This window comes from Mauremys mutica, chromosome 1 (genome assembly GCF_020497125.1).
Source record: "Mauremys mutica isolate MM-2020 ecotype Southern chromosome 1, ASM2049712v1, whole genome shotgun sequence".
NCBI lineage: Eukaryota > Metazoa > Chordata > Testudines > Geoemydidae > Mauremys > Mauremys mutica.
Window position 1 is genome coordinate 34,243,619 of NC_059072.1, and position 16,639 is coordinate 34,260,257.

General features: G+C 41.8%; 1 protein-coding gene across 3 annotated transcripts in view; it reads left to right on the forward strand.

Annotated features, from left to right (window-relative positions):
• Positions 1-16,639, forward strand: part of TAFA5 (TAFA chemokine like family member 5) — a 606,797-nt gene that overhangs the window by 206,557 nt on the left and 383,601 nt on the right. The window lies entirely within an intron of this gene.

The window sequence follows — 16,639 nt, forward strand, 5'->3', positions numbered from 1 at the left end:
ACTATAAAAGCGCACTCTCCAATACTTTATAAATATCATTATATTACGGTCTCTAATTTTGCTGACATCCATGGCCTTCTGAGCCATGATGTGCCTATTAAGAGTCAGTTTGGGCTGCCGTAGATGTCTCAAGAGAAAACATTTCCCAACCTTTCAGTAGGTGAGAGTATTTTAGGCTTGAGTAAGACTTTGTCTACACTAGCACTTTTGTTGGTCAAGGGTATGAAAAAACCACACCCCTGACCGACATAAATTGCACCAACAAAAGTGCCGACGTGGACAGGGCTATGTCGGCGGGAGATGCTCTCGCTGTTATAGCTGTTGCTGCTCACTGGGGGGGTGGTTTAATTATGCCAGCAGGAGAGCTCTCTCCTTCTGGCATAGAGCATCTCTGCAGGAGACCTTAAAGCGGTGCAGCTTCAGTGGTACAGCTATGCCACTCTAAGGTCCATAGTGTAGACATAGCCTAACTCTCTTCCATATGTGTGTTTAAGAGTGACGGGACTGTCCTCGTTACTAGGTATTTTAACAGTAATAAAATTATACTCAGGAGCTTATCACCTAATTGCCAGAGAACAATTATTAGGCTGTTAGGTCCCTCCCTCCTCTAGTTGTAGGTGTATTGCGGGGTTTCCTCTCCCAACCCAGTTTTAGTTATTAAATATTTTGATGGTAACTCCTCTTCTGTTCCATAGAGTTTCTTATACTGTGCTAACCACCACAGTATCCGAATACCTAGTAATGTATTCAGTGACATGACTAACATTTGTCCCATGTTTGTTCTCTCATCTTCTCCCAAGAGGGAGAAGTGTGTGCAGTGGAGTGTTTTAATTTGGTATGGTTTAAAAAAAAATTGCTCTCTGTTTGTGCTAGAGAAGATATGGTGAAAGAAACACACTTTGCATTTGGAGTGGAAAGTGTTAGGGTTTGTGATGCTTTTTAGTTTCTGAGGGTGGAGTGGGGTGGGTGGAGTTCATTGTACAGATTCTGTACTTGCTTTTTCTGGCCAGCCTTTGCAATGGTTCCAATATCCACAGGAGAACTCAGTGGCCAAAATTTTCAAAAGCAGGAGCCAAAAGTTAGGTTCCAAGTCCATTTCCAGGCACCTGGCCTATGTTTTTAAAGCACAGAGCCTGCAACAGATTTCAAGGTCCATGCTCAGCACTTTTGAAACTCAGCCAGGTATATAAATACAGACTTTAGAGACTAACTTTATGCATTCATTTTTTTTAAAGGCTTGGCCAGTGTCTTTTGCAGCGCCCTTACATTTCTTCCCTAGATCACATCACAAGACGATCTCTGAGCAGGAAGCCTGTATCAAGGAGATCTTTTACTGCCCTTTGCTGTATGACAAATGAGTGGTTAAACTGTTAATTAAAATATAACATTTTGTCATGCACATTGAAATAATTAAAATCCAGCTTCTGTGCACATGACTGCCCCTATGCTAGGAAAAACATTTAAAATACAGTACATCAAATAAGTGAGCCATTTTCAAGAAATAGCCTCCCTTGGTATATGCACAATTTTGTATGCACAAGGTTTTGCATATGTAAAGTTTTTCAGCTGCAGGTATGGAAAAGTGCACGTGGACGGTTGCATACCAGGTTATGTATCATTTCAAAACGTGACTCAAGATTATTCACTTTGCTAGGTATATTGTGCAAATTAAGTGCAGTTGGGCTGCATCAGTATTTGTATACAAGACTTTTAAGGAGCACACGTATACTTCAGAAAGTGGTGTTGGTGGCGCTTCATATCATGGCTTAGCTGATGGCAACGGGAGCTGCTGGAGATGCCATCTTTCAGGCAAGCTGAAAAAGAGATCCTAGCTAGCAGGAGTATGGCTAAATTGCAACATAGATAGAATTAATGTAACTATTTAAATCGTCTCTGCTGTTTCAATTAGTACTCCTGGGGGAATTCTGCACCAAAAAAATAAAAAACATTCTTCACACAATATTTTAAAATTCTGCAAATTTTGTTGGTCAAAATAACACTACATAATCATGCCAGTTTCAATTATGTTGGTAATTTATTTAAAAATACCTGTCATCAAGTATCCCTGAATCCAGACACACACAAAAATTCCCCCAGGAGTAGAGAGTTAAAGAAACACCTATGACAGCCCAGCTGCACCCTCCCCTCCCAGCCAATACACCCAAACACCCTACCTCTCAGAGCCCAGGGATCCAGAGGGAAAAACAGCCTGATGCTTGGTCCCAGGCTTGTGTGGAGTCTCCTTGCCCCAGGGCATGCTGAGAACTGCAGCTGCTTGGAACCCTCCACTACCTCTCCCTCTCCCCCAGCAGTGTCTTCTATGTGTGAGCTGGTCTCTGCGGGGTCCAGTAGCCCCAAGTGGCAGCCTTCAGCCTATTTCTGTGGGGGGAAGGAAATTCTGTGCACACATTAATTTCTGCATTGTGCAGTGGCACAGAATTTCCCCAAGAGTAAATTAGATATGTTATCCCTCGTCATTTCCTGTCCTAAACTGTTATGGAGAAAAGTTGTTTTTTTTTTTTTTTTTTAATTCCAGTGATGGCAGGACATTTTCGAAGTGGGTGAAGTGCTCCCTCAGTCCAGTTTGTGTATCACGTTCATGAATTTGTAAAGCACTTTGGGATCCTTCCAGGTGAAAGAGCTATTATATGAACGTAAAATACTTTAAAACAAGTGTGCTGTTTTTTGTCTCCTTTCCAACCTTGTTTCTCCTACTTAACCCAGCAGTGAAGCCATAATTCTGAATTTGATGCCAGTCAACTGTGATACCAAAGACATAGAATTAAAATTTCACTGCTGCACACAATAGAACAGGGGTGGGCAAACTTTTTGACCTGAGGGCCACATCTGGGAATAGAAATTGTATGGTGGGCCGTGAATGCTCACAAAATTGGCGTTGGAGAGGGTGAGGGCTCTGTTGGGGGTGCGGGCTCTGGGGTGGGGCTGGGGATGAGAGGTTTGGGGTGCAGGAGGGTGCTCGAGGCTGGGATCGAGGGGTTTGGAGAGCGGGAGGGGGATCAGGGCAGGGGGTTGGGGTGTGGGGAGAGGCTCAGGGGTGCAGGCTCTGAGCAGCGCTTACCTCAAGCAGCTCCCAGAAGCTGTGGCATGTCCCTTCTCCGGCTCCTACGTGGCTGCGCGGCCAGGCGGTTCTGTACACTGCCCCATCTGCAGGCACCACTCCTGCAGCTCCCATTGGAATGTGTAGGGCCATGCGGCTGCTTCCGGGAGCCACGTGATGTGGTCCCCAACCCTGCACTCTGGCTGGAGCGCTGGAGTGGGGCTGAGCTGTGTGGTGTGGCCCCCAACCCAGTGCCCCGCCTGGAGTGGGGCAAGACCCAGATCCCACTCCCCAGTGGGAGCTCACAGGCTGGCTTAAAATGGCTTGTGGGCTAGATCTGGCCCACGGGCTGTCGTTTGCCCACCCCTGCAATAGAAGGAGAATCTGAGTAGTGAGTAAGCTCTCTTGTTTAAACACAAGTTTAATATAAGCAGCAAAAAGGTGGCAGAAGTTGGTGTGTTAACTTTTTTATCTAAACACTTCTCCCCTCCCCCCAGTTTATACTGTGTACAAGTTCCTCTTTCAAGTGTTGTTCAAACATTACTTGTTTTTCTACATAATGGAAATACATGTGAATGTGCTAAGGTAGCATATTTAAAATGTTTGCATGAGATCACTCATCAATTCAGATATAAACTAATACAAAAGTGGGCCCTTTCATACATTGTAACATACATACATAGATAATCCAAACAGAAAGGACAAACTATGAAAGACACATGACCTTTCCACAAGGGTAGTTTCCATAGTTTACAATTATGCTTTACCTTTTATGTTAACAGTCAGTAGCATGGTTGGTGTGCTCATTGAGATATGTCAGTGCCTAGAATTCTTTTCTAGCTGGCACAGCAGTGTTAGGCTGTACTGTTTTTACATTTTGTCAGTAACGTAAAGCCTATGTGTACAGATATGTGGGAGAAACAGTGGTTGTTTTCCCCTCACTCTTCAGTTACCAGACTTTATTTTTGTATTTAAGTTGGATCACAATCCTAGCTGTACTAAAGCTTTGCTAAGCTTGTATATAATTTTGCGCCATGAGAGACTTAAATACGTATCCAGGTAGCCTGCTGGAATTTTGTTCTAGCTGGAAAAGTCTCTACTACTAGAAATGAAGTGGTACTGCATGTGTGTTTGTTTGCATCTCAATATACAGAATGCCAGTTTGGTTTGTGTAGATGTATGATGGGTGTATGTATTTGATTTCTGGGTGAAAATAGAAATGCTTGTAACCAAATAAATGGTACGTTTGTAACTTTAGTTTGCTGCTGAAATGATGGAAGGCACTAATATTTTAGCTAAACATTTTCTATGTTTTTTTTCCCTGTCCATATTCTAAAATATTCTTAACTTTATCTTCCTCCAGCTTCATGAATTTGATATGAATTTACATATTTGAAATGTGAATTTACAAAATGCAAAACATGTGTTTGGGCAACATTAAGATTGAATTCTTAACCCTACATCTTCTCTCATGTGTATAAGTATTGCAGTACAAGCCCAAATTCACCACTGCTGCAAGTCATCACTATAGTTCAATTATTTAAATCAATGAAATGTAACATACCATAATAGAAATGTGTACTCGGATCTTAAATACATGTGCATCTACTGTGACTATGAATGTAAAAATTGTCTCATAATGCTGAAGTGCAAGGCAAAAAAGCTAAAGTTGCATATTCAACTTTTACTTTGACTGCTTATCTGAGCAGCACGTGTCATGCATTTAATTTATTTTCTAAAGAAGGCTTCAAACAGGTGGCGGGAGGATGAAAAGTAATCTTTTAACTGTCAAGTATCAGTCAGCCAGAGACAACTGTTGCCTGTCAGTCTCAACAGTAAGCCATGCACTTGTAGACTTAGACACCTCTTGGCAATTCAGCACAGAATGTGTGTATACAAACGTGAGACTTTAGTGCATACGCTGCTATAAGAATATCTGTCTAACTCTCGGTCATCCCTGCAACCAGTTTGTTGTTTCTTGACAACCTCTCCTCCTCTTCTGTTTGTTTTTCAAGTTTAAAGTAATAAGTCACAAATTTATATTTTAAAATGGTGCTCCTTCACAGTATATTGTAAAACCCAGACAGGGCCTTATTGCACAATGTGTCTTCATCTTCTCTCACTGGAACTGTTTATGTATGTGCACAATAAGAGAAAGACAGCTAGTACAAATTTTAACGGCTCTTATAAGAACACAGTTATTAACAAAATTAGCGGCAACATCATATTTTCCGTATACAAATAAACTTTGGTCTACTGAGGCAGTGTTCAGTCCTGATTTAGCCTTAGACAGGGTTTGGATTCAAGGACCAGTCAGGCCTTGGGGTTAGAAATTGTGCCAATGTCTATGAAGCATTTGGTCTGAAAAGTTGTGAAATTCACTGTACTTGAAAGTTGCCTTCTACCCATTCAAGAAAATGTAACTTACTAAAAGTAATTCAGGGGAACAGAATCTTGTCTGTATTTTTCCCCAGTATTCTCACTCAGAAAATCTGATCTGACATTTTGTTTTTCTAGCTTGTTTACTAAGTAAATAGATTAAATTTGATCCCCAAATACATGCTACTTCCAGGTGTGTGTGGCTCTGAAAGACTCTGCTCTTATGTCAATGAAAGAGCCTTCCCACCTTGGAGTCCTTGTGACACCTAAGAGATGCCAAAATTTATTTGGACATAAGCTTTTGTGGGCTAAAACCCACTTCATCATTTGTTAGCCTCTAAGGTGCCACAAGGACTCCTCATTGCTTTTGCTGATACAGACTAACATGGGTACCACTCTGAAACCTTCCCAGGTTGGATATCTCTAGGGCTCTATCAGATTCATGGCCATGAAAAATCTGGTCTCCTCTGTGAAATCTGGCTATTGTAGTGGGGTTTGTGGTATTGCCACCCTTATTTCTGCACAGGCCTCAGAGCTGGGCGGCCAGAGAGCAGTGGCTGCTGGCTGGGCATGCAGCTCTGAAGACAGCACCAGCAGCAGCGTGGCATAGTATGGGGAGGTTGTCACTTTTTGGGGTGATAGGGCTGGTCTTATATGTGGGTGATTGCCCAGGATGCTGTGGTTGGTGGGGGTGTTGTGATCATCACCCCCCCAGAGCCAGCCCAAGGCCCTTTTAACACACGATGCTCAGGGCTGGGGGCACCGTGCCTGGGGACGCCTTCTGTGCACCAAGCTCTAGCTGCTAGTCCTAGCTGGGCTGCGTAGAGAGAGAGAGAACTTCGTTTTTCCCTGCAGTGGCTACTCCTGGGACTGGGTCAGACCCATCTCTCCAGCACTGCAGAAGAAAGGGCAGCAATACCATACTGTGCCACCCTCACTTCTGCAGTGCTGCTGGCAGTGGCACTGCCTTCAGAGGTGGGTCCCTAGCCAGCAGCTCCCTCTCTCCAGCCACCCATCTCTGAAGGCAGTGCCACCACCTGCAGCAGCAGCAGCACAGACGTAAGGGCAGCAATGCTGTTACCCTCCTACAAAGCCTTGTGGATCCCCTCATCCCTTTTTGGGTCGGAATCCCCACAATTACAACACTGAATTTCAGATTAAAATATCTGAAACTGTGACATTTAAGGTTTTTTTTTAAATCCTAGGACAGTGAAATTTACTAAAATGGACTATGAATTTGATAGGGCATAGCTATCTCACTCTGCCTTGAGTGGCTGGGAAAATAACGACTTACAAGTTTACAAATGGAAGGCTTGTGCAGTTATGTCATGTGACACTTATGAACCACAAATCTGACCCAGATTCACTGAAAGGTTAACAGAAGTTCATGAACTTTTTAAGCAAACCACATCTCAGCTTTGAACCACGCTGTGCATTGGGAGAAGCATTTTTTATTTCATCCAAAACCAGGATAAATATGTTAGTTTGAGATCTTGGAATACCTAATCCTAATACTCACTGCAGAATTTAGGGCTGTGAACTGAAACAAAGAAAGAAAGACAAATTGTGTTCCTATGTTGTAAGTTATTTTTCATCTTTACTTTTAATCTCTTGTGTGGTATGTCCTTCATGCCATGGGCTGCTCTCAAAATTCTGTCCTGGTCTCTTGTGTCAGAGAGAGTGATTAAATATGGTATCTCCTGCTTTTGCCCTTTATTGGTAGTATATGCCCTCAGGGGGATCTCATAGGTGTGCTCTATCTAAATGACATATATCTTCTTTCAAAAATTGTTAATAAACTATCAAAAGGAACAGTCTTATACACATGTGCAGTGCAAGGCATAAACTTGATGTATATGGAAGTACATATTTTCCTGCAGTAGGCTGTGCACCCCAGCTGCTTGTAATCTGACAAACAACCTAGAATTTGGAGATTCTGAAAATGAGGGCTTTTGTCTGAGCTGTATGACCTCTTTTCAGCTGAAATACATCAGTGTTTACATCGCATCACAATCATTGATGGTTAAGTATTCTGTTTTAGATTATGATTTTGACCATGTGTGTTTTGCAAATAGTGAAGCAAGACAGATGTTACCAGTTTGCTTTGATGTTTCTCAATAGCAAGTCTTTCCTATTCTTTCTAGCCCTTTCCAGAAAAAAGTAAAAATATGGAACTGAAAATATGAATCTCATGTAATATGATTTGTAACTCCTCCTCCCCCTTTTTTTCCCCTAACTTGAGTTGCTATAATTCTTATCCTTGAAACCAAAATTATTTTGTTCCGTCAGTGCTGCAGCAGCGCTTAGACAGCTAGTAGTAAATTCAGCTAACATTTTGGCTTGTGTTTCTATGATGCAAAAACAGCTCCTGGAAAATGGATACATTTCACAGGTAGGTTAACACTGGACACAGTATTGAGATCTTTATAGCTTAAAGGTACAATCCGTCTGATCTGGCTAGCAAAGACAGAACTTAACAAGGGTTGGAGAGCTGTACAGTCGATCTGAATGCTGCACATTTGATTTGCAATTCAGGCTGGGTTAAATATCCTTGAATGTAAATATGATTTATCAGTTTCAGCAACCAAATCTGGAAAAATTTGATAAATCTATGTACAAAAGACATTTAGAAGGATAGCTAGAAAGCTTTCTTGGCCTGCAATTCAACCAGCTTTGAACTTATCTCTCTACTGTTTAATTAATGTCTTTGTGGTGCAACATTAAAATAATACTATCCTCTAATCCTTTAAGAAGTAAGAGTGTCTCAAACTACAGTTGAATTACATGCCGCATAAATTAAAACTTGTGGTACACGGTATCTTTCTCAGAGCCTTATTAAGTGGCACAATTATGCAAGAATAGTTAAGTATGAAAATAGGAATGTCGGTATAATTTGTTACTGTGCGGTTCTCTTCAATTTTTCTTTATTTAAGTCCCAGTTCTACTTAGAATTAGTGGTATTACTGTTAAAATCTCTTACCAATTCTTTGTTAAGAAAAGCATGTTCCACAGCTTGTGTAATACATCTTGAAAGCATTTTCTGAATTTAGCAAGCTTAACAAGGGGAAAAGCCGGAAATTTCAATGTGTAATTAATCTTCAGAATTCACTGTAGTCATAGGTTAGTAGAATTATTCTTTACCCACCAAAGGTATTGGCTGAAAATAATTTCAGCGTAGGATAGGACAATATTAGCTCATGTGGTATATGATAAAATAATTACATTATTATTATTTATTTAAAATTTATATTCCTCTTTACACACATGTAGTTTATACCTCTACTTTTATATACAGAAATTATATATGCATAGTTATTACAAGTTCTCCACACTGTTCTTTTGTTAATGATTAGCTACCACTGTCTATGTGGCACAGGACCATGATCCATGAAAAAGTCAGAGGAGGGTGGGAGGACAGTATCACAGTGCCACTTGAGCTCCCCTTCATTCTGTTAGCCAAAAGGGCTCGTTTCCCCCTGGAGCTTACCTAATTACACCAAGGAGGCACGGAGACAGGAAGACAAGTACCACACCCTTTATTGATCGGTCAGCTGAGCGGGTGTTCCTCTCGGCTAGTGCCAGAGAAAGAGACACACCTTACATGGCCAGATGGGCTTACCTTTATACCCCGAAACAAACAACTTAGCCTACGTTTGTCTACGTCATTTGGTTGACCTGTAGAACCTGTACATGCATCTGTTAGGGGATAATTGGATATGCAGGATACATATATCATTTTGTGGGGGCTACAAGATACATCTGTTGAGGATACATTTGTCATTCTGAAGGGGACACAAGATACATCCGTTGACCCTTTGTACTAGATACTTTGGATGCATACATGTGAACGCAGCTGCATACACTTGGGGAGCCAACATATACTTGGGGAGCCAAACAAAACTGATAAGCGAAATAGCTGACTTAGGTAGATACACGGCCTTCAGTCTAATGAGTTCTGTAAGCTTTCCAACACAGTTTGGACAAGCATAACATAACTTTGGTTTACTCAGGCCTAATACGGAAAGGCTTCATTAGCACTATGATTTTCCAACAATTCCATGGAGGAGGGAGATATGTGGAGGGTCCTCCTACATGTGGGGCTCATGGGGAATGATCTATGCATGCCGTCTACATTTTCTTTTCTTCAAGGAAGGGAGTTCAGAGAGGCCCAGACCAGAAGAACTTTTTGGTGAGGACTATATATTGTTGTTGTGATAACCTGTCTGCTTGGATATCTGTGACCATGATAGTAGAATGACACCATCACTAACAGTTGTTTTCAGGCTACAGCTATGCATGCACAGACCCTTAATCCATGATGATTGCACTGAACTTTAATTAGTATTATAGTGTCATGCCAGTGTGCCACATGCGCACAAAGTATGATGACCAGTGCAAGTGTGTCGCAGTACTGTCAGGAAGATAGACGTTAATTTTAGTTCCCCTTCCCTTGTCAGTTGTTGTAACCAAGGATATTCAATGTCAGAAAGTATATTGAAGATATTAATATTATCTGTTAGCAAGATGTAATTGGTTAGTGTTGTTTCTGAATACTAATGGGTATAATTCTGTCCTAATTTAAACTTTGTATGACTCAGTGGAGAAAGCAGAGGCAGAATTCATCCTCATTTCTTCCAATTGACGGGTAAGAGTCAACTCCTCTTCATGTATCCATGATATGATGGGATTTAAACTTGTGGTGGAATTGAAGCAAGAACAAGTGTGCATTTATAGTGGTCTCTTATTTGTTAGGAATTAATTTAAAAACAAGTCAACCAATCCTTACTTTTAAAGGGTTAAAAATCTTGAAGACTCTGTACCTTTGCTTCACACGTGTACAACTTTGCACGTGATTTGCTTCACACGTGCACAGCTTTGAGCATATGAGTAAATGTAAGCATGCTTTCAAGTCTTTCCATGATTGGGCCCCTAAAAAATAAATTGTATTTACATGGCCCTTTGGGGAAAACAGATTATCTAATGGAAAATTTGTTGGGCTGGAAGAAGTAAGATGGGCTTTACCGAGTATTAAAAACATATCTGGAACATTATTATTACTACTGAGAAGCATTCTTGAGGCTAGAGAAATAGAGAAGATAACAGTCCCCAATGCGAGGCACATCTCAGGAGACAGCCCAGTAGGGCTGTGAGTGTAATAGTCACCTTTTGACACTCAAAATTATAATAAGGGATGGCAGCTTGTCCAGCCCACCCCCCCCCAATTTGGAGCAGCCCAGAATAGCTGAAATGTGGCATGATCTGGTAATGTACCCTTCTGCTCCCGGGTCCAACCCCATCATGTCGTATGCTGGGAAGTAGGGGGAGGGGTGTCAGCTTCATACCCTGCCCCTAAACCACCCAGGGAAGCCCACTGCATTGGGGTATTTACTGCTTGGAGAGCAGTGTGAGGAGATCCATCTGGTTTCTAGTTTGAATGCATCCCACAATCGGGCCCGAAGAGTCTTAGAGGTGTGGTGCAGTAAAGTGACTTTTTCTGTTTTCCTTTGTGGAGGATGGTGATAGTTTTGGGGATTTAGCTGTAAGTGTGGATTTTTTTGAGGGGGGGGACTGCAGTTTTGTGGCTGGTGGCATAGGGACATTTTGGTTTCATGGAGTGGCTTCCTCCCAGCTTTTGGTTTCCTATTGCTGTGTTTACCTTTGAGCTGTATCATTTATCAGTCAAGGGCCACTAGCACTTTGAAATATATGTTGTTTTATGCTGAAATTGAAATAAATATTTACTGATTGGGATTCTAAATATATTGTATTGCTTAGTCTGATAATTATTGAATTCCATATTTACATTTCCCTGAAGTTGCTTAGTAAGAAGAATATTAAAAGGACACAGTCAACTTGGAAGGAAGGTGGTATGTGTGGGGTTTTTGTTTTTAAGTTAAAAGTAGGTGGAGTCATTTTCACCTGCCCTGGACTCCCCTGACAATTTTTTTGTGATAGTCACAGTTCACTATTTTAATTTGTTTTTCTGTTGTATGTTGTTTGGAAGCCTCAGACAGAGAACTGGGGAAATTTGAGTAATTAAGGGCTGCAAACACTTAAGCATGTGACCAACTTTATGCATTTCAGTCATTGTTATGAAATCAATAGGACTACTCATAGTGGTAAAGTTATATGCATAAATATTTGCAGGATTGTTCCCTGACTTACAAGACAAGGGAAGACAGTGAAACTAACTATACACAAAATGCTGTCAAATGCAAAAAGTAAAGAAACTGCAGGAGGAGAGAAGATATGCTTTTCTCTGTTTATAGTAATCAAATGTGTTTTCACATGGAAGTCTGATTTTTAATTTATGATGCCTTTAAGGTTTGAGTAAATTCCCCAGACTTCGGTCATAAATAATATGATGTCCAATAAAGAAAGAGAAACTATTAGGTGGTAGGTTCTTTAGAATCTTTTTGCTACATGTTTATACTATACCTAGTGCAGTGGGGTTGGAGCAGGGACACTAGGTGCTACTGAAATAAGAAATAATTTTCATGTTATATACACTTCCACATGCTTTTCAGTGTCGCAGTGGTCCAATGTGCTGTTTTAGGGAATTTAAGAGAAGAAATCAGACTGGCAATGTCATAACAATATTGCTATTACCAGACCAGCAGGACATGTATATTAATAATTTGCTGAGATGGGTGCATTTATAATCATAGTAACTTGCAATCACTGCTATTTATTTCATATATCTTAAGAAATATGAGTCTGAGCAATGGGCTAGCTATCTACAATTGAGACTTGTATATTTGTTTTATAAGTCCTGTTATTTTATAGCCCAACAGGTACATAAGTAACCCCACAGTATTGTTGCACGAGATCCCTCCCTTGAGCAACAGAACGGGGAGGGGAAAGATAGTGGTTTCAGTAATGCAGTACACTTTTAATTACTAGTAATTTTGCCTCCTATGTCTAGGAAGAAAAGCAGGGAAAATAATACTTTTAGTTAGGAAGAACACTTAATTTGAAACTATTTTTGGATAAAATTCTGCCCTTAATTATATCAGTGCAGTTTCAGTGGCTTTATTCAGGCATCCTGTGCCTCTTACCTGAATGGGAATGGACTCCTCTTGAGATAATACTTTTGCCATTCTGCACAAGGATGAAAAACTGATTATGATAATTAAATCTAAAACTTACTGGGCTAAATCTTCAACTATGCTAGAACTCTGAGCCACCTTTTTGGCACACCTTGCTACCTTGGGTCCATGCTTCCCTCCTGCATGTTGGTGGCTGCCCTGACTTGCACCAGCTTGTAATGGCCCCCAAGGGTGCATAAGGTCTGTAAAAGTCACCAGGGCACAGAACACTCAGATCCTACCTCCTTCTGCCTGAATGTATTTGCATGCCACCATGCTGGAGAAAAGATGGGAGTTGGGTGGCCGAGAGCAGGATAGAGCTAGGGATTCCCCTATGTAAGTAGGAAGAACAATAAAACAGGTGTTAGATCGCTCAGTTCATTAATGACTGTGAGGTGTTCAGACACCGTATCCATAAGATCCATAGAAATATCTGTAGATGGGGGAAAAAAATCTTTAGTAGGAGGTCACAATCCTGTGTTTGCCTTGTCAATATTTGTCCTATTATGATTTCAGAGCAATGTGGCACGTTTTCATAGTACCTCACATTCGAAGAACTCAAAACTCTTTCCATACATTGATTAACCAATCCTCCAAACGCTCCTGTGAAGTAGGTGCATGTTATTATCCTCATTTTACAAGCTGAGAGACCAAAGCAGTGCATATGCAAATGAGTTTCCTCTGGGAGGTTTGTGGGCAGAGCTATGAATAGAACTAAGGCCTCCTAACTCCCAGCCCTGTGCTTTAAGTAGAAGACAGTCATTCCTTGCTCACACAGACTTCTGTTAAGATGCAGATAGACTCCTGAGGTACAAAGAGCCTGTTAAGAGAGGACCATCTCATGGAGAAGAAGGATTAGAGAAGGAACCACGAACATGAGGTGTCTGAGCCAGGGATGTTCAGTGAGGAAAGAAGTGAAGTAGGGGTTAATACAATAGGGAAAAAATTAAGGGATAGAATTAGGGAGATGATGTTTGTGCTCGGTATTCAAGGCTTTGTCAATCACATTTTTATTTCTGTGGCACTTGAGAGTAAAAAGCACCATAATTAATGTAAAGACTATTTTATAACTGACTGTCCTTCACATTTTTCATGCGGCATTATGTGCTTTTAAATAGTGGCATTATTGGTAACATTTTCATGTGATTATAGAGGAGGGCATTATTAAATAAGTAAATACACATCTGCATGTATCTGATGCCGTGCATATGTAACCTTTGGGTGGGCTAGGGTTCACTTCAATGCCCTTCTCCAATGCCTAAAAATAACCCAACTCCCATAGAAAAGCACTTGGAGACCCAGGATACAGTCTCTAAGGAATTTTCAGCAAATATTTCACAGGGTCAACCTCCCGTCATTCAAGTCTGAAAGAGAACAAAAGGAATAAATTTAATTAACAACTTTATAAAATCTTATAATAAAGAAACATAATAAATAATAACTTAACCCATGTGGTGTGATGAAAATTATTTATAATCCATAGACATTATCTTCATAGTTATACATAAACATAAATAAAGAAAACAAATTAAACAGTTCAGTCCCCACAGAAACAGTCAAAAGGAACTCAGTTCTGAAAAGCTTAGGTTGAGTTAACCTGAGTCTCAGGCCTGGTCTACACTATGAGTTTATATCGACTTTAGCAGCATTAAATTGCATTAACCCTGCACCCGTCCACACAACGAAGCCCTTTATATCAGTATAAAGGGCTCTTAATAACGATATCTGTATTCCTCCCCGACGAGGGGAGTAGCGCTGAAATCGGTATTGCCATTTTAGATTGGGGTTAGTATGGCTGCAATTTGACGGTATTGTCCTCCGGGCACTATCCCACAGTGCACCAGTGTGACCGCTCTGGACAGCAATCTGAACTCAGATGCACTGGCCAGGTAGACAGGAAAAGCCCCGCGAACTTTTGAATTTAATTTCCTGTTTGCCCAGCGTGGAGCGCAGATCAGCACAGGTGACCATGCAGTCCTAGAATCAAAAAAGAGCTCCAGCATGGACCGTACGGGAGATACTGAAGTTGATCTTTGTATGGGGAGATGAATCTGTTCTATCAGAACTCCGTTCCAAAAAACAAAATGCCAAACATTTGAAAAAAATCTCCAAGGCTATGATAGACAGAGGCCACAACAGGGTCTCAGCACAGCGCTACGTGAAACTTAAGGAGCTGAGACAAGCGTAACGGAAAGCCAAAGAATCAAATGGATGCTCATGGAGGGAGGGAGGGGGGACTGAGGACTCCAGCTATCCCACAGTTCCCGCGCGCTCCGAAAACCATTTGCATTCTTGGCTGAGCTCCCAATGCCTGAAGGGTCAAAAACATTGTTGCGGGTGGTTCAGGGTATATGTCGTCAGCACCCCCCCATGAAAGAAAAGGGGAAAAAAATTGTTTCTTGCCTTTTTTCACTGTCACCGTATGTCTACTGGATGCTGCTGGCAGACGCGGTGCTGCAGCGCTACACAGCAGCATTCCCTTCCCTTCCTTATGGCAGATGGTACAATATGACTGGTATCTGTCATCATCATCCCGTGAGTGCTCCTGGCCGGCCTCGGTGAGGTTGGCCGGGGGTGCCTGGGCAAAAATGGGAATGACTCCTGGTCATTCTCTTCTTTAAGCTTTGTCTCCTGGAGATTCAGTCCTGCCTGGAATATCATAGCAGCTGGAGGCTGCCTCCCCCGCCCTTTTATCTCTGCTTGCAGACTCAATAAAGTCAGTGTTGTTTCTTCATGCATTCTTTTTACTTCATCACACAAATGGGGGAATAACTGCCACGGTAGCCCAGGAGGGGTAGGGGAGGAGGGAAGCAATGGGTGGGGTTGTTGCAGGGGCACCCCCTAGAATGGCATGCAGCTCATCATTTCTGTGGGATGTCTGGGGGTCTGACCCGGAGTGGCTGTTTGCCTCTCTGGTTCTTTAGTAGACTTGCCTGATATTCTAGGCAGGACTCACTCTCCCTTTAGACAAAACGTAAAGAAGGGAATGACCTGGGGAGTCATTCCCATTTTTGTCCATGTGCTCCCCGGCTGACCTCAATGAGGCCAGCCAGGAGCACCCATGACAGCAGCAGACGGTACAATATGACTGGTAACCATCTCTGCTAACTTGCAAAGGCAAGGGGATGCTGCTGTGTAGCACTGCAGTACCGCGTCTGTCAGCAGCATCCAGTAGACATACGGTGACAGTGAAAAAAGGCTAAACGGGCTCCATGGTTGCAGTGCTATGGCGTCTGCCAGGGCAATCCAGGGAAGAGGGCGCAAAATGATTGTCTGCTTTCACAGAGGGAGGATTGACTGACGACATTTACCCAGAATCACCCGCGACACTGTTTTTTGCCCCATCATGCATTGGTATCTCAACCCAGAATTCCAATGGGCGGGGGAGACTGCGGGGAACTATGGGATAGCTACCCACAGTGCAACGCTCTGGAAATCGACGTTAGCCTCGGTACATGGACGCACACCACCGAATTAATGTGGTTAGTGTGGCCGTGTGCACTCGACTTTATACAATCTGTTTCCAAATACCGGTTTCTGTAAAATCGGAATAATACCGTAGTGAAGACATACCGTTAGTCTTTTGATCACCAAATCTATACAGTTTGCTGAGTCAAAAGCATCATCTTCTGCCACTTGCTTGTAGGAATCTTCAGTTGGAATCCATGCAGACTCTTCCTCCACTGAACTCACTGCCAGCCAGTCAGCTAACTGATTAACCAACCACTCAGTTGAGTGTATTGATTAAAAAAAAAATTGTTAAGACAAATACAAAAACTGAAAATAGCAAAACAACTCTTTCCCCATCATCATATTTAAATAAAAGAAAAGTTGGTGAATCATACTAGTTGAGAGAATTTAATTGGCTAAAATCAATCAACATTCAAAGTAAACAATTTAAAATAAAATACATTATTTTTCCCTTTCTGTAATTAACATTGCAAGGGCTTCCCTATTAGAGGGTTAACAATATCAATAACCTGCTGCAAAATGCTTCAGAGTTATGGAAAACAGCCTGCTTTCTCCTCCTGGAGAAACAGCTCAGCTTCTCCCAGCCCACACAATGCACATGGCCTTTTGTAGAGCAGCTGCCCTGCCTGCTCCGCCCTCATGG